The 5,666-nt window shown below is 44.8% G+C and overlaps 1 pseudogene; it reads right to left on the reverse strand.

Annotated features, from left to right (window-relative positions):
- Positions 1-4,382: 4,382 nt before the first annotated feature.
- LOC132503915 (small ribosomal subunit protein uS2-like) lies at positions 4,383-5,212 on the reverse strand (annotated as a pseudogene).
- Positions 5,213-5,666: the final 454 nt, after the last annotated feature.

Here is a 5,666-nt window from a genome sequence, read left to right on the forward strand (position 1 = left end):
ACAGGGAATATAGCCAATATTCTATAATAACTATAAATGGAGTATAATCTTTAAAACTGTGAATCACTCTGTTGTACATCTGTAACATATAATATTGTACATCAACTATAGTTCAATTTTTTTAATTAAAAAAAAAAACAAAGTAAGCTTTGGACATAAGAACATTTCACAGCTAAACACTCTAGCATCTATATCATTGACCAGAGTTCAGTATGGTTCTACTTCTTTTGAGGTAAAATTTTGAAAGAATGAAAAGCCCAAATCTTAAATGGACCAGTTGTTGCCTTTTGACAAATGCACAGCCTGTGTGGCCGTCGTATTAAGTTATAGAACATTACATCACCCCAGGAAGTCCATTGCTGCTGCTTTATCTCTCAGAAAGCGTAGGTGATGTAGGTAAGGAACCTAGTCCTGGGCTCTGGTAGGAACACAGCAAGTGTAAATTCCCTTCTCCCTCTGCCAGGGGACTCTGCCACTGCTCATATACATTCACCCACATTCTCACCAAGATAGAAATAGACATTGAACTCTTCCTAAAAGTGCTTTTGTAAACATTTCACAATACACCCTTTGTAGAGAAGGACAATGGTGTCCAGTGAACCAAGCCCACCCCAAGGAATCATAATTCCTCACCCAGAATCCTGCTCTGCTGGTGCTGAGCAAGCTGAAGCCTCAGCCCTCTCATTTGTCAAACAGGAACAGTGACCATCTCTGTCTACAAGTATAAACTCACCTTGCTGTTTTCATATACGAACTAATAGAGCCCTGGGGGGAAAGGTGAAAAGACTCCACCACAAGGCTGTGACCATTTTGGCTAAGCTACTGTATTGTCCCAGGTTGCCCCCCGAGCCCCATCCTCGCCTCACTGCTTAGGGTGAGGCCTCTGGGCACAGGTATGAGTCAGGGAGTTCCATGTGGAGGGCTCAGGTTCAGCACCAGGTCAGGACTGGAGCTGCTTAGTAGGTCTTCAAAATCTATTGTTAACAACCCCTGGAAGAGGCTGTGGGCTTAGTTTATTTGTTTATCTTCTTGCTTTTGTCTTCTTTGTCACTCTGGGCCTTAGGAAGAGCCCACATGAGCTGATTTGTTGGAATGAAGAGAGGGTTTCTCAATCCTCACCCTACGCTGGATTTAAGGAACCCAGAGACGTAAGTTGAAGTGCCAGCGACTTCTCAGATTTAATGAAAATTTGTTTGAGCCTCTTCTTCCCAAGTCAGTGAGAGGTCTAACGATTGCCCCAGATTTACTTATTAATTCTTGAGGTTTTATAGACTGGTATTCACTTTCAGTTACGAAATCCTGCTCTGACTGAGCTCACATCTCTCTTGGGGCCCACTTCCACTGTCGGCATCTTTTTTCTGCTTTGGACCAACCCAGACCTGGAATTCAGCCTCTTTTCTTTGCTTTCCCCCCAGACAACTTTCCCAAGCAAAGCGTTGCAGAATCCTACCTCCCTCTTCAACCTCTTTCCCTTCTACTCTCTTGACTCCCAGATTCCTCTAGATGTTTAGATTCAGATTTGTTTAGCTATGACTTTACTTCCTTTCCACCCACAAGTGGATAATCAAGGTATTTTTCTAAGCAAAGATAGTTGTCAAGAGGAACTCTGCTGCAAATTCTTTGAAATATATATACGTATATATATTTGTACACATCTACACATACATACACACATGTATATACACACATACATAATACATATATGCTTATATATGTCCTACATGTATACGTAGTACACAACACATAGAACTATAGAAATAATTACATGAATGTGTGTGTTATTACATACATAACACATACTATCTGTACATACACACACGTACATACCCTATGACACACGTCTACACAGATCTAAACCACCATCGCTAAGGAATTAGTGAACTCCAGCTCCTGCCTCATCTTGTTGGAGTCTTGTTCTCATCTTTTTATTTCTGCATTGCACGGATCCTGCTCTGTAATTGAAACAGATCCCATCCAGCTTGCACTGTTTAGTTTACAAAACAGGGGACTGGAAATATCTGCTCAGTCACTCATTTATTCAATCTCACATTCACTCAACAGACAATAATCCAGCACCTACAACAGCCCCAGGTTGGATCCTATAGAGAAGATATGGAAATGAGGGAGAGACCCACGTCTTTAGAAACTTGAAATCCAGCTGCATGTGCAACCCTTAGCACACCCAAAACAAAACGTCCTCACACGCACAATTCTCATCAGAGGAACAGCAAATTCGAGCAGAAAGTAGAGACTTGCAGTGTACAGCAGCGCTGCTGTTTCAGCAGAATGAGCAGGAGGAAAAAACCACTGTGGTCAAAAGAAACTGCTGGCTGCTGGATTTTTGTTTAATTATAATTTGTGCTCTTCTAACAGCGTTCGTTCTGCTTAGATGGCAGAGTGGCTTTCATGAAAGTATGAGCTCAGCCTTGCCTTACGCCTGTTGAAAAAAAGAGGTCAGGTAAAATGACTGTAGTGACAGCACCAAGCTAGTTGAAAACCACACTTTCAAATGAGACAAAAAAACAAAACAAAAAAAAAAAAACCCGCACGCTGGAAATTTTTTGCCCACTAAAAACCCCTTGAAGTCATCTCAGAAACACATATAGAGACAATTTCCTCTTTTCTCCTTAGCAGTGTCCTCAAGGAAAACAGCTTTCCAGATCTGAGTGGGTGGACCAGTGATGCAGTCTAGCAGCCTGGGTTCATTCCGAATTCAGCTCCATGGCTACATTCGGGATGAGGGACTTAATCCTTATGTAGCTCTTCCAAATCTCTTCATATAGTTCTGCAATTTTTAACTGAACTCTGCACTGAATATTCTAGTCATTTAAAACGTTTTCACACCACTTTGGCACAGAAATTAGTAACGACCGGATACATTTGCAAATATCCATGCTTTGTATATTGTAAAACGTCTACATAAAGGCTAACTCTCATCCCGCATGCTGATAAACGTGATCTATATATGGGTTTGATAATTTTTTTTTTTTTTTTTTTTGCGGTACGCGGGCCTCTCACCGATGCGGCCTCTCCCGCTGCGGAGCACAGGCTCTGGACGCGCAGGCCCAGCGGCCATGGCTCACGGGCCCATCCGCTCCGCGGCATGCGGGATCCTCCCGGACCTGGGCACGAACCCACGTCCCCCGCATCGGCAGGCAGACCCCCAACCACTGCGCCACCAGGGAAGCCCGATAATTTTTTAAATTCAAATATCAAATGTATTTTTTTTAATTAATTTATTTGTTTTTTTGCTGTGTTGGGTCTTCGTTTCTGTGCGTGGGCTTTCTCTAGTTGTGGCAAGCGGAGGCCACTCTTCATCGCGGTGCGCGGGCCTCTCACTGTCGCGGCCTATCTTGTTGCGAAGCACAGACTCCAGACGCGCAGGCTCAGTAGTTGTGGCTCACGGGCCTAATTGCTCCACGGCATGTGGGATCCTCCCAGACCAGGGCTCGAACCCATCACCCCTGCATTAGCAGGCAGACTCCCAACCACTGCGCCACCAGGGAAGCCCTCAAATGTATTTTTAATGTACCCACAGAGGAATTTACATATGAGTTCATGAAGAACAGCAAGTGATATTCGTGTATGCAGAGGAAAGATGATGGCCTGTTTCTTGATGGTAATGAAATTTGATAAATGACTTCTTTCCACAGAATCTCCGAAATAGAGTGATGCAGGTACTCACATTTTATCAAATTAGAGCTTTTCTAGGAGCTGGCTCTGTTTTTACTTACGTACTTCTGTGACAAAATTAAAGGTAAGTTATTTGTTAGAGGCACTATCAATTGTCTTAATTGGAAAACATTTAGCAAGATGAACCTAGCATGCTGGATGTGAGACTAGGAGAACTTGTGCTCTGGTTTCAAAAACCGGCAGTTCTTAGTGCTATACTTTCCCAAACCATAGGGAAGTGGCTTTTCCTGGGAAACCCTAACTTCTCACACGATGCTCCTTTTTATTCTTTTTACTTATTTACATTGCTTAATGAAATGAGGCAATCACATGATGTACTCTAACTTGAAAATCCTGTAAGCTGATACTTCAAATTCTATAAATTATATCCAGATCTAGTATTTTTGTTTGTTTTTTGTTTTTAGAAACCGTTTACTTTCCGTCAGCTTATGTCCATTTTAAGAGTTTGTGGTCCAGGGCTTCCCTGGTGGTGCAGTGGTTGAGAGTCCGCCTGCCGATGCAGGGGACACGGGTTCGTGCCCGGTCCGGGAGGATCCCACATGCCGCGGAGCGGCTGGGCCCGTGCGCCATGGCCGCTGAGGCTGCGCGTCGGAGCCTGTGCTCCGCAACGGGAGAGACCACAACGGTGAGAGGCCTGCGTACCGCAAAAAAAAAAAAAAAAAAAAAAAAAGAGTTTGTGGAAGAACAGCTTAAGACCACCCAGTGGTTGTTCCTACCCACTCAGTGGCCTGAGCAGTGGGAGGTGCAGACCAGCCTTCAGTGGGGCACAGAGGGCACCTGCACACCTTCGGACCAGTCCGCCACCTCAGGCTGAGGAGCAGTGAACTCAGGAGGTGGGGCGGTCCATTCACCCTGAAATTCCTCCTTGGTCACAGCCTTCTCAGCTGCCGCCTGCTGTTCCTTTTCAGTCTCTTCAGGATCTCTGTAGAAGTAGACATCAGGCATGACCTCCCATGGGTGTTCACGGGAGACGGTGCCACGCATGCGCAGAACTTCCCGGGCAAGCATCCACCACATCAGACCCACTGAGTGAGCTCCCTTGTTGTTGCATGGGATGGCAATGTCCACATAATGCAGAGGAGAGTCTGTGTTACACAGAGCAATGGTAGGCAGGTTAACATAAGAGGCCTCTGTGAGAGGCTGGTGGGCAGCCCTGGGATCAGTAACCACCGGAAGTCTTGGCTCTGGACGGCTGCCTGGCTTTGGTTAGTGAAGGTTCCAGGAGTGAAGCGGCCAGCAGTAGGAGTGGCTCCAGTGGCGGCAGCGCGCTGGCCAGTATCCCTGGTGGATACGACACTGACATCAGCTGGGTTTCAATGGCAACAATGGCATGAGCTGCCAACAGAAGCTTCTCCCAGGTTCTCTTCAGATTTACTAGGTAGATGCCATCACCTTTCCTTTTGTAGATGTACTGTTCCATTTGGAAGTCTAGGTTGGTGCCACCTAAGTGGGTTCCTCCTGCAAGAAATTTGAGGACATCCTCCTCCTTCTTTTGCAGGACATAAAGGGCTCCAGACATTGTGAAAGTTTCCCTTTAAGTTATGATGGGAATCCAGAACAATGCCGTATGGACCCTTGTCTGACTGACGCAGAAAGAAAGCTAGTATTCTGTTTTTAAAAAAATTTTTTAAATATAATTTTAAAGGTTACATTCCATTTACAGTAAATACAAAATATTGGCTATATTCCCTGTGTTGTACAATACATCCCTGAGCCTATCTTTTTTTTTAAACATCTTTATTGGAGTATAATTGCTTTACAATATTGTGTTAGTTTCTGCTGTATAACAAAGTGAATCAGCTATACATATACATATGTCCCCATATCTCCTCCCTCTTGTGTCTCCCTCCCTCCCACCCTCCCTATCGCACCCCTCTAGGTGGTCACAAAGCACCGAGCTGATCTCCCTGTGCTATGCGGCTGCTTCCCACTAGCTATCTACCTTACGTTTGGTAGTGTATATATGTCCATGC

Source organism: Lagenorhynchus albirostris, chromosome 14 (genome assembly GCF_949774975.1).
Source record: "Lagenorhynchus albirostris chromosome 14, mLagAlb1.1, whole genome shotgun sequence".
In the NCBI taxonomy this organism is placed as follows: domain Eukaryota; kingdom Metazoa; phylum Chordata; class Mammalia; order Artiodactyla; family Delphinidae; genus Lagenorhynchus; species Lagenorhynchus albirostris.